This window comes from Danio rerio, chromosome 5, assembly GCF_049306965.1.
Source record: "Danio rerio strain Tuebingen ecotype United States chromosome 5, GRCz12tu, whole genome shotgun sequence".
Taxonomy (NCBI): Eukaryota; Metazoa; Chordata; class Actinopteri; order Cypriniformes; family Danionidae; genus Danio; species Danio rerio.
Window position 1 is genome coordinate 67,108,939 of NC_133180.1, and position 22,388 is coordinate 67,131,326.

The 22,388-nt window shown below is 37.1% G+C and overlaps 2 protein-coding genes across 16 annotated transcripts in view; one reads left to right on the forward strand and one right to left on the reverse strand.

The window, feature by feature from the left end:
• Positions 1-22,388, forward strand: part of doc2b (double C2-like domains, beta) — a 411,729-nt gene that overhangs the window by 299,795 nt on the left and 89,546 nt on the right. The window lies entirely within an intron of this gene.
• The window catches only part of si:ch211-209a2.2, a 140,970-nt gene that overhangs the window by 5,187 nt on the left and 113,395 nt on the right, over positions 1-22,388 (reverse strand). The window contains exon 8 of one of the 2 annotated variants that reach the window (XR_012406435.1): positions 6,468-6,720. The gene's annotated coding sequence lies outside the window, so the exon portion shown is untranslated. Of the gene's footprint in view, positions 1-5,716; positions 6,721-22,388 lie in introns of those variants that run through there. The other variant, XM_073951554.1, reaches the window with a different exon arrangement.

Consider the following 22,388-nt stretch of genomic DNA (forward strand, 5'->3'; position numbering starts at 1 on the left):
CAACCCGGCACTCGTACAAGACCCAGCAATGACTTCCAGGCTGTTAATATTTCATTACGCTTGTCCTATATTGAACGGCCCCTCATCAACAATATGCAGATAAGGCAAGCTGTTAAATTATGAAGTAGTCAGTCATCCAAAACTCTTCAATGGAAAGTGGACAAACACTACGCAGAAGGTAATGATGAGTGTCGGTTTTACCTCTGAAGGGAAGAAAGGGTGTTATTTAACTTTGTTGGGAAAGCTCGACCTCGGCTGTCTGGTATCCATGTTGAATAATTTAGAGTCCAATCAAATAGTGGCTTATGCCCAGTTATGCATTATATCTGTTGCAAAATCCACACTCTTCTAGAGCTTGATTGATAACTGCTCATATATAAAGAACAGGATTTTAATGTGAAGCTATTGATCTCTCACTAGACCTCCATTGAGAGGCACAGCATGTACCGTCCCATTTCACATCATAAAGAAAAGCTTAGAAACTGCCTTCAGTGTCATTCAACACGCATCTCGCAGAGTATTTTAAATGCTTTTAGTGAGCAGCAGCCTGTAGCCTGGTTATGCTAATCAAACAGTTGAAGGTCATTCTGTCCGGCATCTGCACTCGCTCTCCAACTCTAACTTGATTAAGTCAGTTGTTCACGCTGGGGAAAATTCACCAAATGGTTACTTCGCTTTTGTAACCTGAACTTAGCATCCTGATTTCCTCCACACACACAAAAAGCTACTTGTAGTAGGATTTGTCCTATGGCTTTTAATTTATTGAAAACAATCTAGAATGTTTTATCACTGTAATCTAAACCACTTCATGAATTTTGATGACGTCTTAAGTACAGAGGCAGAAGTTAAAGATAAAATGTAGGGGTTAATCCAGGGATGTCCAAACTCAGTCGGAGGACCGGTGCCCTGAAGAGTTCAGCTCCAACCCTAATCAAACACACCTGAACCAGCTTTAGGGAAGGGTTTTGGTAAGTGGTTCACCAGGTGATCTGTACAACAAATCCTCCCTTCTAATGGACGAGTACAAGAAGGACGTATATCTGAAATGGGTAAAAAATGTATGCTAAGTAACATTTTTCCGATTTGTGGAAAACTATACAGCGCCCTCTTGTGCAGTGGTTCCCAACCTTTTTTGCTAGAGACTCTCTTTTCCCCTTGAAAATATTGTAAGGCCCCCTCCACATTTAATGATATAATCGCTTATATAAGTTTGCAGAAATGATGACAAAAAAAATGTTGTTTTCAAACAGTATGTTTATTAATATATTAAGATATGTTTATGCACAAATAATAGCCTAATGTAAAATATGAAAGCAAAACATCAGTAGGCCATTTATAACTGAAAAACGTAAGCATTTGGCCTTTGAATTGGCCCTATTTGACATTCAATAGCAAAAATATCAGTATTCGGCAGCTAGCTCTTGCAACTCTCACATGTTCGCCCACTGAAGCTAAGCAGGGCTGCGCCCGGTCAGTACCTGGATGGGAGACCACATGGGAAAGCTAGGTTGCTGCCGGAAGTGGTGTTAGTGAGGCCAGCAGGGGGCGCCCCAGTATAGTGTCCGGGACGCTATACTGCTCAGTGAGCGCCGTCTTTCGGATGAGACGTTAAACCGAGGTCCAGACTCTCTGTGGTCGTTAAAAATCCCAGGATGTCCTTCGAAAACAATAGGGGTTTAACCCCGACATCTTGGCCAAATCTGCCCACTGGCCTTTGTCCATCATGGTCTCCTAACCATCCCCATATTCCAATTGGCTTCATCGCTGTCTCCTCTCCACCAATCAGCTGGTGTGTGGTGTGGTGCCGTCGTGTCATCCGGGTGGATGCTGCACACTGGTGGTGGATGAGGAGATCCCCCCATTGTGTGTAAAGCACTTTGAGTGCCCAGAAAAGCGCTATATAAATGTAAGGAATTATTATTATTATAGTATTCACACTGGTGTATAAGGAAAAATATATATAGGCTATTACAATGTAATACTTGCATGTTATTTGTTATGCTCTATGAATTAGTTTGAGGATTCAAGGCGAATAAGTGCGACTGTTTTTTTTTTTTTTTGTGGTGAACAGATTACAAAATTGTCCATTTTTAATGGTGCTAGGTGACCATCAACCGTTTTCCCAGAGGATGACAAGTTGACAAAACATAGCTGTCACTCTCTGATACAAGTTTTATCTATCAAAAAAAATTACAAAGCACTGCAGTGTTTGAGTGTTCTGTGTTTGTCTGAGAAAACTAATCTTACCGAAATATGAATATTTCATATAAGCTAAAGCTGATCGGTCAATTCTTGTCATGTGACTCACGGTGAGCTCGCGGGAGTCATTGGCATGAGCGCGTCACGCCGCTTGTGTGCACATTCCGCGCACCTCTACTGGATACAGCAAACTTGTGCGAACTCTAGCAATACGCAATATGCAAACGACCCCATTTGCGATCTCCATCAGCTGATCTTCTTGCAGAGCCATGCTGGATTCACCTGATTTGTTGACAAATGGGTTGCGAATCCATACCTTGGCAGTTCATGGGTCGTTCACTGGCTGTTTTCCCCTTTGCAAAACTGCTTTCCAAAGACGCCTGTTTCTTACTCATTTTGCCGCTTGTGGGTTAAATCTGGGCGCTCAGGTGACCGAGATGTAAGCGAAAGTACGGTTAGTTTTCACAATAAAACACTTTTCAAAATCAAATATCGGTTACACTCAGATAATAAAATAGAAATAATTAATGATTTCTTGTGCGGCCCGCTACCAATTGATCCACTGACCGGTGGTTGATGACCACTGAGCTAGAGGATTAAATGAACTAAAGCTACATGATCCTAATTGTCCACTGCTGAGAAATGTTTAAAATAAGACCCCCCACAGAGCTCAATGAGGCCCCCTTGTGGGCCGCGACTTCCCTGTTGGGAACCACTGCTCTGGTGGATTTGTCATCTGAAACATGCAGTAAAATGTACTCAGAGCAATGCATTTTAAGATTTTTTAAAATGTAGGCCGAGTCATGTATTTTGAAGGAGTCTGTGCTGATTTGGGAAGATGAAACTAAATTATGGGGTTTAATCTACAAAAAATGTATCATCCATGCACCAGTCATTTGCAGAATCATCACTAAACTAAATTTGCTCAAACATCACAGTTTTGAGAATTGAAGTTATTCACTACATTTCGAAAATGTATGTAAATTAGATTAATTATGCATAGTTTTTTGTATTTGTAAAACTCAGCATTATTTGTCAGAAGCAGTTAACGTGTGAGAAAAACAAGCAGTTTGCACGGAAATTGGCTGTGTTTTGAGATTTTTAATTAGTTTAAATAAATCTTTAGTTGAAAAGTGCTTGGAAAAAAAAGCATTAGCAAAATGAGATTTAACTAACCATTGGCAAAGTGACAAGCAGCTTGCTGACAGCCAGCGGCAGTGACCAAATGTGCAGCAACTTGGCTAACTGCATGTGGATTTAATGGCTGCTGTGTGTTTAGCTTTACACTCTTGCCTCAGCCACAGACGGCACACCCACACAACGCCTACAGTCCATTCACACACACCGCCTCATGCATATTGCGCAAATACTGGCACGCGCTGCCTGATATTCCTGTTCCGATCAGATTGGCAGTTCTTGTCTAATTGACTGGATTTATGCAGTTTACAAATGTCACGATGCAGAGCAGTCCAGGAAACACTGCTGTGTTTTTGAGGAAACCTACTACTACAGTACAGTACTTGACAGCAGTGCAAGGTTTATGCTGTCAAATCATTCATTCATTCATTTTCTTTTCAGCTTAGTCCCTTTATTAATCAGGGTTCGCCATACCAGAATAAACCGTTAACTTGTCCAGCATATGTTTTACGCAGTGAATGCCCTTCTAGCTACAACCTAGTACTGGGAAACATCCATACACTTTCATTCACACACATACACTAAGAGCAATTTAGCTTACCCAATTCACCTGTACCGCATGTCTTCGTACTTGTGGGAGAAACCGGAGCACCCGGAGGAAACCCACATGAACACGGGCGGAACATGCAAACTCCACACAGAAATGCCAACTCACCCTGCTGAGGCTCGAACCAGTGACCTTCTTGCTATGAGGCGACAGTGCTACCCACTGCGCCACCGTGCTTCTGTCAAATCTTTGAAAAAAAACAAACAAACACTTGAAATATATTTCTTTGAGAACTTAGAAAACAAAATATCCCTGGGCACGCTTGTCTTTTCAGCTTTTGTTCTCATAATTGAGATCCACCAATATATTCATGCTTGCTTAACCTAGAGTATACGCTAAGATCAAAATGGCTTGTGCACAACATGCTTGACTGTTTTTTTTTTTGATTGATTTCTTTTACTTTTTTAAATCTTGGCCATAAATTTGACCACATACATGGATAAATGTGCTATTTGTGCAAACTTATTTACAATGAGCTGAAAAAACACGATTACTGAGGGTTTTTTGTGACAATTTTTATGTTTTATATTCAAACTACTTAAATTTGTTAAAATTAATATGTTAACTTAATTCCTTCATGTTGTCCCAACACAAATCGGTAGTGTGGAACCCAACATTTTTACAGTTTAGGTGCCAATGTTATGAACCAGGGCCAAAGATTAATATATATTGCAGAGTGCTAAACATGGGTAAAAACTGTTCTTGGTGTGTAAATTAAACCAAGTTACTCGCCAGTTATCCAGTTCTGTGATTATTAAATCGCAAAGATTGTGTTATAGTTAAACACAAGTAAACACAGACTTCCCAACTTTGTTTACTTCACATCAAATCAGGGTCAGGGGGAATAAAATATTAAATTTATCAGTCATTATTAATAAATAAAGTTAATAATCCTGCATGCTTTGCCTTAAATTTTAAGCGAACAACACATTTTTGGCATGACTGTCCAAATTAGTCTAATTTTGTCATGCCGTTACCTTGAAATGCTAAGTAGATTTTGGCAATCAGTTACTGATACTCATTTTTACGGCAGGGGAAAGTCACAACAGTTGTAGTCCAATACTATACAGAATTAAACATATTCTGATGAACACAACAACTGGTATTTTGAAGAAAGCTGGAAACTGGCTTTTAACTATTGATTCCCTACTTTGGATTTTGTTGGCTATTGGTTTGTTTGGCTATTGGTGTCTTAAGCTGCGTCCCAAATCGCATACTTATGCACTATTCTACGCCATTTTATAGTATAAATAGTGTAAGTAGTGTGTTTACACTGAAAACTCTAAAAGTAATAAGTGCACTTTAATTACCCGGATGATGCCCTCATTCAGCTGCTAAAGTGAAGTGTGTAATGATGGACACTTTACGCACTCAACGACCGCAGGTTTGCTTACGTAGCGGAAGGGGCGGAGCTATCGGACGCACATGTTGGATAACTTTATTTATTTTGGATGGTGAAAGCAAAATTCTCCTACGAGAGTGATTATAGCGCCTCCCGATGGTGAATGTGGCAATACTCACGGCAGGTATTATTTGATAATTCGTTTGTTTATTTCACTGATTTGGCAACCGTCAAACGTCATCAGGGAAACGGTTTGAATTTCAGCTTAGTAAAAAAACATTAGTGTGCCATTTAGGACGCCACAACAAACATATACTATCCTGTTGAGTGTGTAAGTGCATAAGTACATAGTGGATGAGTGCATAGTGTATAGTGTGCCATTTGGGACGCAGCTTTAGAGTCATTGAAAAATGATTATTAAGTGGTGAATTAATGCACAAGTACATTTTATAGCATTTCAAATATATTTTGTGCATTGTCTATGTTGTTAGTGCACATACATTGTTTACTCATAGTGTTTACATGGTCATAATACTGCAAGTAATACAACAAGCATTTAAAATAGTTTGGGCTAGCTTTTGCAGCTTTACAATGCACTTGATGGGTGAACATTAGCCAGTGGGGGAGTGTCTTTTGTCTCTCCATGTGTGAATTCATCATAGTAGTTGTCACTGCCATGCATACAGCTGTGCCGACCCAAAAAACTGACTTTACAAAATGTAAATCATTGTAATGTTTTCTTCTATGTGAAAATAATTTTCGCATAATTGTAAAGTAAATATTCTACAAGACTGGTTACTGAAAAAGTCTTGTTCAGGCCCATTCAGTGTGATTTTTTTTTGGTCCTTATTTAAACTTTTTTTTTTTTCTAATATTTTAATAATAAATAGCTGAAATAAGCACACATGTCAGGGCATGTCAAAACATCTTAGGGGCCCCAAAATAACCTCCGACCGCAGAGGGTTACATTATTCAGAATATCTTTTTTTATATTAAACAGAAAAAATAAACTGATAAAGGTTTGGAAACAGTTGAAGGTGAGTAAATAATGACACATCGTTTTATTTTTCCATTTAAACATTCTACCTTGACACTAACATGCTGATACCAGAGCCATAAAAAAAAAATTCTGATTTGATTTCAAAGGGGATTGTAGGTGCATACAATCTTTTTGAAGCTCACCTGAATGTGGCTGATTTAGTTTAGTAAATGTAGCTGAGAACACAGTTCACTGACGGAGCTCATGCTGTGCCTTTATAAAGAGCAATGGAAACAGATGCAGGCGTGGAATACTTAAGCTCTGCCGTCAATCAACCTCCCGCTGTCACTGGGCTCTTCTTGAGCTCTGGAGAACCGGTTTCAGGCCTCACTCCATCACGTCATGCCGGCCATCAATCTGACAGGCTTCAGACACAATACTGACATTCTGTGCAGTCTAAAGAGAGAGGATTGGAGGAATTAACAAAGCTTGTGCGTTACATAAACAGAGATCAGAGAAACGCTGTTGATAAAAGAGTGAGCTAGTGTCAGCGGCACATCACCTGTCAGTTCAATTCATAGCATGGCAAAAACATACTCAATTTGTTAAGGATGATTATTATGACAATGTGCACTCATTGGCCACTTTATTAAGTACGCCTTACTAGTACCAGGTTGGACCCCTTTTGCCTTCAAGACTGCCTTAATCCTTCGTGACTTAGATTCAACAAGGTACTGGAAATATTCCTCAGGAGTTTTGGTCCATATTGACATGATAGCATCACGCAGTTGCTGCAGATTTGTCGGCTGCACATCCATGATGCGAATCTTCCCTTCCACCACATCCCTAAGGTGCTCAATTAAATTGAGCTCTAGTGAATGTGGAGGCCATTTTACTACAGTTACCTCATTGTCATGTTCAAGAAGCCAGTCTGAGATGATTTAAGCTTTATGACATGGCGCGTTATCCTGCTAGAAGTAGCCATGAGAAGATGGTTACACTGTGGTTATAAAGAGATAGACATGGTCAGCAACAATACCCAGGTAGGCTGTGGCGTTGACACGATGCTCATTTGGTACTAATGGGCCCAAAGTGTGTCAAAAATTATCCCCCAGACCATTACACCACCACAACCAGCCTGAACCGTTGATACAAAGCAGAATGGATCCATGCTTTCATGTTGTTAACATCAAATTCTGACTCCACCATCTGAATGTCGCAGCAGAATTCGAGACTCATCAGACCAGGCAATGTTTTTCCAATCTAATATTGTGCAATTTTGGTGAGCCTGTGCATATTGTAGCCTCTGTTTCTTGTTCTCAGCTGACAGGAGTGTCACCCGGTGTGGTCTACTGCTGCAGTCGCCCATCTGCCTCAAGGTTAAACGTGTTGTGTTTTCAGAGATGCTCTTTTACATACCTCAGATGTAACAAGTGGTTATTTGAGTTACTGTTGCCTTTTTATTAGCTCGAACCAGTCTGGCCATTCTCCTCTGACCTTTGGTCATCAACAAGACATTTGCACCCACAGAACTGCCACTCACTGGATATTTTCTCTTTTTTCAAAACCATTCTCTGTAAACCCTAGAGATGTTTGTGCATGAAAATCCCAGTAGATCAGAGTACAAATTTGATGTCATTTGAATGACTGCAATCTAACACATCGCCACATGAATGCAGGCAAAACGAATTCAAAGCATAATGAGAAAGTTGAAGGCTTGAAAGCAAATTGTTATGTTAACATATTATTTAGCAATGTTTTATGTTAGACCAGCAATCATTCGTTTCTGTTTATCATTTTACATTTTTTAAATAAAAAAGAAAGAAATAGTCCTTTTCATATGGTTAATATTTGTAGACTATTATAATTGATTACATTTAACAGAAAATGTACAATTGTTATCAGGATATAAGATTTCTGTAGTATAACCCAAGCATGTTCAGCACCACGGACAGCGCTGGGTCAAGGAATTTGTCCTGCATAACTTTCATGTTATGTTTGTATAAAACATACACTCAAAAAATTTTTTTAAATGTTTGTTGTTTGTTCAAACTACTTATTTAAAATGAGTTGAAACAACACAGTTCTACACTTTTGTGGGGGGGGGTAACTTTATTGTTTTATGTTCAATTCACAGTAGGGGATTGCCTTCAGAAACATTTTTGGTTGTGCTGGTTAAAAGTCTCTTCACAGTCCAATAGTAATGATTAAAGTAAATGATCTATATGTGTTTTTATATTCTGGGAAAGGCATAAGACTAAAAAATGTTTGTCCAATTAAAAATTGTCGGGCCGAATATTCTCATGGTTCTGATAAGTAGCCCAAACTGTAAACAAATGTAGATTTGTACATTTGGACACTCCTGTTCATTTAGACAATCTCGGGACCGTGTGGGTTCCAATAGGTTCTCTGCAGTATTGGTGATGAATGGGATGCAATTCAACACATCATTGATCAGAAAAATCAACCTTTTGCCACTTTTCCATGATTAACTTGAAGTCAAGTTATTATTTGCTGCTCTTACAACTGGGATCAACAACAAGACTTTTTATCAGGTAGTGTACTGTGTGACTTGTAGTAATCTGCAAACTGAAAAACTAATAATTATATTGTAAATTTATTGGCTCCTCAATTATGAAATGTGATGTAATTGCTCTTCTCTATACATTGCAAAAATGTTATCTCGATGAAGCCATGATTGTAGCCTCTGACTCTATAAATTCTAGATGTCATAAAGATAAAAGAATGGAAATGAAGACTACATACCTATACGCAAGTATCACAACATCTACAGAAAAACCACAATATCTCAGCGAAGCAAACATTCACTCTGATGACAATGAGAGGACAGATGTCCTCACATTTGACTTACATAAACACAATTTTTCTTGAAGTGTTGCAAATAGAACCAAACCAAGAAACAATGCATCACTGTAACAGATGAAGCCTCTGCTTTAGAACAAAGCAAATGATTTGCAATTCATCTGACAGTGGCTTCAATTCTAACATGTCTGATATATCTGGTTCCTATTGGCTGTTTATGAAAGGATAACTGTAGTATTTATGATGTTTGGGATGCAGTTCAACAGATAATTCATCAGAAAAATCTATCTTCTGCCACTTCTCCAAATGATCAGCTAGAAGTCAAGTTATTATTTGTTGCTCTTAAAACTGGAATCAACAAGACTCTTCTCTATACATTGCAAAAATGTTATCTCGATGAAGCCATGATTGTAGCCTCTGACTCTATCAATTGTAGATGTCTTTTTAAATATAATAAAGTGAAAATGAAGGCTACATACCTATACACAAGTCTCACAACATCCACAGAAAATCCACAATATCTCAGCGAAGCAAACGTTCACTCTGACCAATGACAAACATTCACTCTGACCAATGAGAGGACAAATGCACAAGTGACTTTCATTAACACAGTTTTTTTTAAGTGTTGCAAATTGAACCAAACCAAGAAACAATGCATCACTGTAACAGATGAAGCCTCTGCTTTAGAACAAAGCAAATGATTTGCAATTCATCTGACAGTGTCTGCAATTCTAACATGTCTGATATATCTGGTTCCTATTGGCTGTTTATGAAAGGATAACTGTAGTATTTGTGATGTTTGGGATGCAGTTCAACAGATAATTCATCAGAAAAATCTATCTTCTGCCACTTTTCCAAATGATCAACTAGAAGTCAAGTTATTATTTGTTGCTCTTAAAACTGGAATCAACAAGTCTCTTCTCTATACATTGCAAAAATGTTATCTCGATGAAGCCATGATTGTAGCCTCTGACTCTATCAATTGTAGATGTCTTTTAAAATATAATAAAGTGAAAATGAAGGCTACATACCTATACACAAGTCTCACAACATCTACAGAAAATCCACAATATCTCAGCGAAGCAAACGTTCACTCTGACCAATGACAAACATTCACTCTGATGACAATGAGAGGACAAATGCACAAGTGACTTTCATTAACACAGGTTTTCTTGAAATGTTGCAAATTGAACCAAACCAAGAAACAATGCACCACTGTAACAGATGAAGCCTCTGCTTTAGAACAAAGCAAATGATTTGCAATTCATCTGACAGTGGCTTCAATTCTAACATGTCTGATATATCTGGTTCCTATTGGCTGTTCATGAAAGGATAGCTGTAGTATTTGTGATGTTTGGGATGCAGTTCAACAAATGATTCATCAAAAAAATCTACCTTCTGCCATTTTTCCAAATGATCAGCTAGAAGTCAAGTTATTATTTGTTGCTCTTACAACTGGAATCAACAAGACTCTTCTCTATACATTGCAAAATTGTTATCTTCATGAAGCCATGATTGTAGCCTCTGACTCTATAAATTCTAGATGTCTTTTTAAAGAGAATAGAGTGAAAATTATGGCCACATACCTATTCACCTTATTCTCCGCCGACGAGGGGGCGCTGCCATTTGAATTTTTTTGGCTCGAGACTTCCGGTCTCATTCACTTCCATTCATTTTTTGACGTTAAAAACTGCTCGTTACGCTGCTTGATGTTGCAATTTGATATTTTTTTATTATATTATTTTACATGGTCTGTAAAGTCATGCCAACATTTGTTTGTAGAGCAAGTAATTTGACCATTTTCTGCCGTTTATTATTCCTAGTCATTTCTCCCATAGGCGACTGAATCGGAAGTTCTAAGACAATCGCGAAAACAGTGCGCACTTCTGCATTTTAGAATAAGGTCAATTCACAAGTCTCACAACATATACAGAAAAACCACAATATCTCAGCGAAGCAAATGTTCACTTTGACCAATGAGAGGACAGAAGCACAAGTGATTTTCATTAACACAAATTTTTTTGCAAATAGAACCAAACCAAGAAACAATGCATTACTGTAACAGATGAAGCCTCTGCTTTAGAACAAAGCAAATAATTTGCAATTCATCTGATGACAGTGTCTGCAATTCTAACATGTCTAATATTTCTGGTTCCCATTGGCTGTTCAGACTGTGTGTAGCATGTGTGGCTAACGTGGTTAGAAAGGCCTGACTGTATCTAATATGAGCACACGATCAATACAGAAAGTAATGTTTTATTGTGGAATGAGTGTTGCAGGTGGTTGGATATGAGTGGAGGTGGGGTGTCGGGGTGAGTGTGTTGGTATTCTGCGATAAGCACAGATCCAGAGACATGCGCCATCAGAGCGCGTGAGGGATTACAGGGGTTTACACATCCAGAAATACAGATAATGGGGTATTTGTAATCAGAGCAGAACCATCACGCTAAAACATTTGCCTTAACAGGAATTCGCCTGCTGGTGTTTATATGGAGATTACTCTGCTGACATCACGTTTGCTGTCACTTTGTGATTGAAGCATATTTACAGCTTGTAACTTTAATGGAATTAATTTGTGTCATGTTGCTGGTATGATGGACTTGTGCATGGAAATAGAGATTTATTGAACATTACTCATCATCCTTAAGGCTATAATACTTCTGCGTCAATCGCACGCATGTGCTCTGACTCAGCCTACGCGTGGTCGCATAGCCCTCGACATGGCCGTCGGCGACGCTGACGCGCACCTCTCTAAAAATGTAAATGCATGTTGCATCGTCGGATAGCGCAAGCTCTGTGATTGGTCGGCTTAGTAGCACTGACGAGTGTGGGTGAAAGTGAGAACTAGATGCAAACTGTTGTTTTGTGTTTACCTTATGATTAAAGTTGTTGCACGTCCACCGATTCCCTCTTCAAAAAGAGCAAGTTTGGGCCACTTGTACATAAATGTAGCGTTCAGAAAAAAAACAAAACACCAGCAAAGAAACTCAACACAGAGAAACATAAACACTACAGCCAGCTAGCGTTTCTGAAGTGTTATTGCAGAGCAACACAAACCGTGTACAGAATTATAAATGCATGGCTGTACGCATTACATGCGCTGTGGGTCACGCCGATCACTCGACACCGAAGTATAAATCAGGCTTTAGCAAGTAGTGTGATTACAGACCCTTGTGAGCTGGTCACATGGTCTGAGGAGTCCATTCCAGTAATCCATCCTGCTGGTGATAAATGTGCGAACAAGTTTCTCACTAGAGCATCTAATTCTTGTTATGTTTTTGAGATGATAATATGCAGATTTAGTATTGATCCAGATCAGTTTCAAAAGTAATACATTTACAAAATAAAATTCATACATCCACAACACAATTTACAATTCCAGTTCATAAGTTCAAAACACAATTTAAGAATACACAAATCCAATTCGTAAATTTAAAACGCGATTTAAAAATACACAAATTTGATTCGTAAATTCCAAACAGAATTCATAAATACACAAAGCTAATTCACAAATTCAACGCACAATTCATAAATACACAAACGCTATTCATAAGTTCAAATGAACATTCATAAATACACAATTTATAAATTCAAAATACGATAATAAAATACACAAATTCATGAGTTGTATTTATGATTTGTGTTTATATGTGATTTGATTTTATAAATGGATTTTGTAAATGTGAATTGTGCTGTGCATGTATGTATTTTATGTTGTAAATGCATTATATTTGAGACTGATCTGGCTCCATAAATTTAGTTATTCTGATTTGACATGACTACTGAAACTACGATCTGACTTCAGAATTGCATAAAGATTCTTGACTTAACTTGGTTATATATATATATATATATATATATATATATATATATATATATATATATATATATATATATATATATATATATATATATATATATATATTTATCTATTTATTTATTTATTTATTTATATGTTTTCATTTAAGGGGTCCAATTATGCTTTTTCAATTCATGAATTTATTTAGTGTCTGATATGTTTGGGCGTAAAAACATTTACAAACTTACAAGTCTCAAAGTCCACTCTTAAGGGAGATATTTTGTTTTTAAACAAATCACTTTTAAGAACTACAAAGAACAGCTCGTTTGGACTACACCATTGTTATGATGTCACAAAGTGGGCAAACTAATTGAGCCGTTTTTGCCAGGCTGGGGAGTCAAGTGTTGTAATAATGTTATATATATATGAAATAAATAATTCACCTTTTCAAACCACCAAGCAAAGTCAAGACTATGTAAAAGAGCATAATAATGCTCCTTTAAAGGGCACATATTTTACCCCTTTTTCAATTTAAATCTTTAAATCTTTTGTCTCCAGAATGTGTCTGTAAAGTATCAGCTCAAAAAACCAATCCGATTATTTATTATAGCTTTTAAAATCAAAATTTTAACTATCTGGATATTGTAGCTGTTTTTATTGCCTGTGCCTTTAATGCAAATTTGCTAGTTCTCCCCGCCCACCATTCCCACATGCATATCATAGCGTGTAGCCTTTACGTAGATAAACAGCACAGTGACAGACAATAATGAAGCAGATCTCCCTAACTACAGTATAAACTTTCCCAACGGTTATTTGAAGTATTTTTTGTAAAGTGAATTCAAGCCTTTCTGCAACAGTGAGTCACACACAATATTGTTATAGCAGAAAACACACGTTTAGCTTTGCAGTTTTTTTGCACGGCAAACGTGACAGGATACACTTTAATATACACTGCTGTATGGATATTCGTAATGTTAATGTACAAAATAAATTTAAGTCCACAAACCAGGATTGTAGCATCTTCTTATAATTGTATTGACACTATGTGGCTGTGGTGATGAATTACGTAGCAATTTTACTGTATTTATTACAAACATGCACTGTTTTAAAAACGTTTTAAACTTCAAACTGATTCTGGAGGTGCTGATGATCAGTGAGCTGAACAGATCTTTTAATCCCAGTTGCTTTGCGCTCGTCCTGTTTTGCGGATATGATTATACACCTTGCTATAGAGACAAATGCGGCTGTGAATCAATTCGGTGGGTCGAGAAAACCACACTCCTATGTCACATTGCGGTGGGCCTCAAAATGGGAGGGATTTGGATCCTATTTCAATGTCAGGACATTAAAAAAAGAAACTTGTCTTTATTTCACCCCAATATGACACACTATACCTACACACAGTTATGTCTAAACAGCTTACAAAAGATGATTTTTTATCATAGGTGCACTTTAAAATATTTTTTTTTTCCTTTCAGATGTCAATCTCTCTTTAGATTGATGTCAGTGTGTTCCTCAACTCCTAATATTGCAATACTCCTGATAAGCACAATTATAAGTAGCACCCACTCCACATTCACTGAAAATCATTGCTTGACTGTACATCATCACCCTTGGACTGTTAGGAACTGTTATAAACCAAAATATCTATCATCCACAAGTAGACATCTGTTGCCAGTGAAGTCATTTATCAGAATAACATTTCACCGTTTTCTAAATGCCGAGCCATTCGTCCTTCTGGACAGACACACGTGAGAGGAATGTAACCGTTCGTTCCTTCACCCCTCGCAAAGGTGCCTTCCAAGATCCATTTCAGAGCACATATTGCTCATACCGCGTGTCACACAAGGACACATCTGCTTCGACCTTAACGTGCAGCACGGTCTTTCCAAATGACAGAACCCCCCCCTCCATTTCTCTGACTCCAATTCAGCGGCACGCTTCACCCGTCGCCATTTTCCCAGGGCTCGGTCACCGTCAGCCCAATGTTCCCATCCCATCAACTCAATTAAAGTTACCTGTCTGTGATCTGCTCATTCTCTCCGTGGAGCTGACGGTTTTGAAAGGGTCATCCTTATTAGCTCCAGATGTACAGGGGTTACGGGCTCGGCAGGAGGGCTCCTCTGTGGTGTAAAATGAGGATGGCGGCACATCAACACCAGAGCGAGAGGAGGTCACCAACCTGTGCGCGCATTACTGAGATGTCACTGAACACACTCTGCACGTCCCATTATGTACATGTTGACCCTGTGATTTGTGGTCGTAGGTCGTTTCTTTCTTTCTTTTTAAATGTGCCATGGCCTCAAAATGCTTTTGAGCATTTAACCCTTTCTATGTTTCGAATTTTGGCACAAATGTTATGTTGTGAGTCAAAATCCCTAAAATCACCAGCTCTAAAAGAAGCAATGAAATTGCCATCATGTCTGTTTGTCTCTTTTGGAGCAATCTTTGATGGTTGTGTGTTAAAATCTTAGTAGTGAAGTTTTAGTTTAGTTTGGTTGACTCGGTATAGGGCAGGTGTGTCCAAACTCATGGACGGCTGGTGTTTACTGTACCTCCAACTTGCTTCAACACACCTGCCAGGAAGTTTCTACACTGAAAAAAAAGCTATCTGCAAAGTTGTTGCAAACAATTTATTTGTGTTGAATTTAAACAAACAACTGAAATTTAGTAATGTTCAACTTAATTTGTTTGTTTAAAATCAGCTTAAATAAATAGTTTACAACCCCTTAACTTAAAAAAAGTTAGTAAATCCAAGGGATCATCCTTGAATCATTTTTTTCAGTGTAGTATATCTAGTAAAAGCTTGATTAGCTGGTTCGGGTGTGTTTGATTAGGCTTGGAACTAACTTTTCAGAACACTGACCCTCTAGGACCGAGTTTGAACACCCCTGGTATAGGGCAACAAGGTGACTTGGTGGTTAGCACTGTTGCCTCCCAGCAAGAAGGTTGCAGGTTTGAGTCATGGCTGGGCCAGTTGGCATTTTAGTGTGAGGCATTGTGTGTACATATTCTCTTCGTGTTGGCATGGGTTTCTTGGTGCGCTATAGGTGAATTGGGTAAACAAAATTGGCCATAGTGTATGAGTACATGTGAATGTGAGTGTGTATGGGTGTTTTGCAGTGCTGGGTTGCAGCTGGAAGAGCATCCATTGCATAAAACATTGTTGGTGGTTCATTCCGGTGTGTCCCCTGCTAAATAAGGGACTAAGCTAAAGGAAAAGGAATGAATGAATGAATGAATGAATGAATGAATGACTTGGTATACGGAGCAGCTGAGTTGAGCTGAGATACCTTCATGGTACCTGCATGGTAACTACAAACTAAACTGAACTTTAACTGGCTAGCAGGCTAATCCAGCTAAATTGCACAGACCTCAGCTTACCATAGCATCAACATCTTCGCTATGTTTAAAGTCGCTTAAATCAGCTTTCTTCCTCATTCTGATATTAGGTTTTCTGATACTACACTGTTAACCCTTACTGTAGATTATGCAGTAAATAACTGTAAAATAGCCAGTGTTTAGCTGTAATGAAAGGAAACAGTATTTTACTGTAAAAGGAGCAGGATTTGTATGAAATTCTGTAGTCCAAAGAATAAATTAGAGTAATTTACTCTATGTACCATTACAGATATTTACTGTGATAATAAATGGTAAATTACTGTTCAACCATTACTGCCCCATCTACTCTGATGCTTTATGTTGCTATTTTATATTTATTTTATCTCTGTGTTTTCTTTGGTTCCTTTTATGTTTTTAACATTGAGTATCAGGAGTCAACCAATGCCACAGAGCTTATTAAATTGTAAGTGTAAGATATGGATGAAATGCATTTAAAGGCAAAAATATTCAAACAGAGAAAAGAAATTGTCACAATAATTTTTATAACTTTGTTTATTTTTTCTATAATTAATCTAATTTAATTGCCTAGTTTGACCTATAGTTAAGATTTTAAATTGCACTTTCAACTGAATATTAGTATTTTGCTAAATAACTAGTAAAAATGTGTTATTAAAAAAAAAAAAAAAATATATATATATATATATATATATATATATATATATATATATATATATATATATATATATATATATATATATATATCTTAAACAACACGCACATACATTTTTGCAGAGACTCAATGAATTTGTCTGGAAAACTGGCAAGTAAAAGTGCCATTAACAGTATAAAGGCTTTCCTAAATAAATGTATGAATCATGATCTTTGTTGTGTTTTTTATCATTGTTTACTACAAATTTGGAACAACATGAGAATCAGATTATTTATTTATTTATTTTTTTCTATGGATGAAGTTTATATTATTGTATATTTTTATTGTTTTTATTAAACGATATGTGCATAACTGTGATAAATGTAGGCAGTTGCTTTGAAAATATGCTATGTAACAGGGGTGTCAAACTCCTGGAAGGCCACAGCCTAGTAGAATTTAGTTCCAGTCCTGCTTCAACACTCTACCTTTAGATTTAGTTTGATCAGGTGTGTTTAATTAGTATAACTGCACTGTTACTCTGTAGATTGTGCAGTAAATAACTGTAAAAAAAAAAATGATTTAGGCATCACCACACACTCCCACAGGGCACAGGCTGTCCGTCTTTTTCTAAACACAAAGGTGTTAGAAAGAGTTTTCAGAAAATGCTGGCCCTTTAAGAGAGCCAGGTGTTTGATTTGTTTACTGCTGAGTGTGCTCTATTCTCTGTCTATCAATTCAGATGTTGAGTCTGATATGTTTTAGGCTTTAAATAAGAATCTTAAATGAGTAAGTAAAATGTGTTCAAATGTTTTTGAGGGTTTATAAAATAAGGCTGTGTTTTAAGTTATATTGTTGTTATCTTGAACTGTGTACTTGAAAGCTACATTGTTAGCTAGTTAGCCTCTCCTCATATAACTTCTTACATTACTTTTGTTTAAGTATATGTATTTATTTTATATTGCACACTGCCATAATGTACAGATGCTAACAGTTGTGTGTATCTTTCTGGCAACTAAGCCAAAATTAAATTCCTTCATCTCAGTAAGGTAACATGTGCACATCATCACAGGGAATCACAAAAACATGATACACATAGCCATCTACACACAAAAGCTCCCCTGTCCGGTCCCAGGTTGTGAGTTTGTTGCTAAGTATTTTTCAGAGCTGTGTTTCCACCTATGAATTTATATTTGAAACAATAAAAAAAGTTTGTTGTCATGAGATAATTATAACAATAAAAGATTGGATCCTTTGGTTTTTCGGTGTTGCCAACTTTATTTTTGTTTTCTATAATTATTTTAAACTTTTTGAGATTTGACACAGTTTTTAATTATTTAAAACTTTAAAATTTAAAATTAAAATAATTATTTAGTTTTTTGCTGTTCAGTTTTTTTTTTTTGCATGGTCAGCATTGAGGAGAGAGTAACACATTTCACTGCAGCACTTTGTGTGTGTGTGTGTGTGTGTGTGTGTGTGTGTGTGTGTGTGTGTGTGTGTGTGTGTGTGTGTGTGTGTGTGTGTGTGTGTTTATTGGATATGTGATTGTGATAAATGTTAGCAGTTGCTTTAAAAGTATGCTATATACCAGGGGTGCTTAATCCTGTTCCTGGAGATCTACCTAGGAACTAGGATCTAGATTTCAGTTGCTATCCATATCAAACACACCTAAACCAATTAATTAGGACCTGAACACCACGTGATAATTACAGGCAGGTGTGTTTGCTATGGGTAGCAACTGAAATCTGCAGGAACGTAGATCTCCAGGAACAGGATTGAGCACCCCTGCTATATACCATGGGGGTCAAACTCCAAGTTCCTGGAGAACTGCAGGGCAGCAGAGTTTAGTTCCCACCCTTCTTTAACATTACCTGTAGATTTCTAACGAGCCTTAATTAGTTTTATCAGGTGTGTTTAATTAGAGTTACAGCTTAAAGTCCCAGTCACACTGCACTTTTCTCCCTTTAGACTTCCATTCATACGCATGTGAATGCTGCAGACCTGGAATGCATGCTCATGCGACAAATTTTACAGTTTGCAGCATTGGAAAGTTCAAGCTTGGAGAACTCTGAACTGTGAAATCACATCATGTGATTGCTTGAGACTAATCAAAGATCAAACTATGACCTCTCTGAACAAAAATTATGGACCAGTTGCTTGCTTTTTCAATCTCTAAATATTTTGTTTAATCCCACTCCTTTTCGCAGAGCCATATGACAGAATTCTGCATGCTTAAACGTTAGTTTGACTGCAGCCTTGCTGTGCAGACCTGTGGCTCTCAGTAATATGTAAGATGATATTTATATCTGCTGATTTCTTAATTTTGTTATACGTTTTCTGTTTTATATTTGTTTGCTGCCAAAACAATAAAATAAATTTGTCAGAATTTACAACTTAATTAATTTAAAGAATTAATAAAAGGCACGAATACTAATTAATTTTAGTAACACCTTGACATACTATTGTGTATGCAGTATAATGCTGTGAGTTGTAACACTACAGTACAGTAATTAACTGTACACAGTTTCCAGTTAGTTACCACTACTGCTCTATTACAGTGATTAACTGGCAACACTGTTGCCAGCTATTCACTGCAATGGTTCGGTTACAGTAAACAACTGGCAACACTGTTGCCAGCCACTCACTGTAATGGTTCAGTTTCAGTAATTAACTGGCAACACTGTTGCCAGTTACTTACTGTAACCAAACTTTTACAGTGAGTAGCTGGCAACAGTGTTGCCAGTGTTCTACTGTAAAAAAGCCTGGTAAGGTCTAACAGTGTAGGATTTCATCCTGCTAGGTTTAAACTTCAGCAAATCATCTTGACCATGTCTGAATGAATTTAGCTGCTTCCATATTATTGGCTAATACATTTTCAAGCAGTTGAACATATGCATTCAAAATTGCTGGTGAGTGTATTTAAACAAATAACAAATAGTAACTTGATTTTTAGTTGATTATTTGCAAAAGTGGCAGAAGGTTGATTTTTCTGATCAGTTATCTGTTGAACTGCATCCCAATCATCACAAATACTGCTGAAGACCTATTGGAACCCGCATGGACCCAAGACTCACACAGAAATCAGTCAAGTTTGGTGAAGGAAAAATCATGGTTTGGGGTTACATTCAGTATGGGGGCGTGCAATAGATCTGCAGAGTGGATGTCAACATCAACAGTCTGACGTATCAAAACATTTGTGCTGCCCATTACATTACAAACCACAACGCTGATCCTTATACTTCAGCCTCCACATCAAAGTTCCTGAAAGCAAAGAAGGTCAAGGTGCTCCAGGATTGGCCAGCCTGGTTACCTCAAATGAACATTATTGAGCATGTCTGGGGAAAGATGGAGGAGGAGGCATTGAAGATGAATCCAAAGAATCTTGATGAACTCTGGGAGTCCTGCAAGAATGCTTTCTTTGCCATTCCAGATGACTTTATCAATAAATTATTTGAGTCATTGCAGAGATCTTTGGATGCAGTCCTCCAAGCTCATGGGAGTCTTACACAATATTAATTGTTTTTCCACTGCAGCATGACTTTATATTCTATTCTTTACATTATTTCTGTTAAATGACAAGACTTTTGTATAAGCAAAGTCAGACCTTACTGTCTTAATTAACTAATTAAAATCAAGGCATGATCATATTTTATTTTACATATTTCATCATACATCATACATATTTTATCCACTTCTGATACCAACTGATCAATTAGAGTCAAGTTATTATTTGTTGTTCCTAAAACTTTGATACTTGTGTCAGGTAGTGTATATCAAGATCTCTACTTATTTAACAATGGAGCTGCCAGAATTTTATGACTACTAGAATGGCATTTATATAGTTATATTAGAGTATTTACTGCAGAAAAGGGCTTTTCTTACATAGCATTTTTTGTGTGATGTTGCTAGTCCAAATAGCAAAAAAATTCATGAATCAACAGAGCAAGGAAATTTTCACATTATGTCTGATAATATTTTTTCTTCTGGAGAAAGTCTTATTTGTTTTATTTTGGTTTGAATAAAAGCAGCTTTAATTTTTTTTAAACCCATTTTAAGGTTGATATAATTAAACCCCTTTAAACTTTATTTTTTAATGAACTATAGTCTACAGAACAAACCATCATTATACAATAGCTTGCCTAATTAACCTAACCTGCCCAGTTTACCTAATTAACCTAGTCAAGCCTTTAAATATCACGTTAAGCTGTATAGAAGTGTCTTAAAATATCTAGTAAAATAATATTTACTTTCATCATGGCAAAGATAAAATAAATCAGTTATTAGAAATCAGTTATTAAAACTATTATGTTTAGAAATGTGTTAAAAAATCTTCTCTCCATTAAACAGGAATTGGTGAAAAAAATTAACAGGGGAGCTAATAATTCAGTGGGGTTAATAATTCTGACTTCAACTGTAAGTTATATATGTTGATTACAATTGTGTACGAGTTACTAGACCAACCGCTTATTTCACTTTAGCAAGCGGGAGAGCAAATATTTTTCACAACAGTGAGAATGTTGTTTTTGAAAGTTTGAAAGACATGTCTGAAGTAAACTTATGGTTAGCTATCAGAATGCTATGTCCTCGTTAGTGGAAAGTTGCTAGGCAACGGAGGCATATCTAATCAGAGACAGAGGAAAAAGTAGCCATCAAAAGGTCAGTTTGACCTTTAAGAGCATTTCAGGTAGAAACACTCTGAACTATTTTGTAATTTTAGTAAAATTACAATGTTAGAATGAAATATACACAAGTCAAGAAAAGTCCAATTTCAAAAATGGTCAAAATGCCTCTGTAAGTCTAGTTTAGAAGCACTGATTGTGCAGATGAAAGTGAAAGAGAACAGCAGACGAGGTGCAGGGCAGTTGAGGAGGGGGATCGGTAAAATGAGGTGCCGGATCAGATGTAAGAGGTTCCGGATCTGGCATGTTCTGGCACAAATTAATCCCTGCGTGCATTCACTATGTGCAGCGAAGGGCCGTGGCCAAAGGCGCTGCAATGTTATAGCAGAGAAAGCTCAACTGACGTCCAATCGCTGCTATTTCCACAGAGCTTCTTCTGTTTCTGTTTTTGGGCTTCCAAAGGACCCAACAAAAAGAGAGAAGTGCTTACAGTTTAATTTTAATTATATTCCAGAGAATTATAAAACATATATAGCTAGCATTTGACAAAGGAGAACTTCCAGAATCTTAAACTCCTCAAAGAAGGAGCAGCTCCAACCATATTAGCAGAAGCTGTAGATTGTGAGCCACTACCTGTAAACATTTTTTTTGTTGTTGTTAAAATGTATCAACTACTGGCACAGTTTTTAGAGTTAACGGTATGTTGTAGCAAGGACGTATACAAGAATGTAAATAAAGAGAAATGCTGTTTGACAATTTAGCAACAAATTCATAACCGCTGTAAACATTAGCAGATTATGTTAACAATCAGAGCCTCTTGAGGACGAGACTTTCGGAGGAACTAGGAAATATTATGGTCATTTTCATGTCAGCTGAGTAGCAGTCTATAATTAAG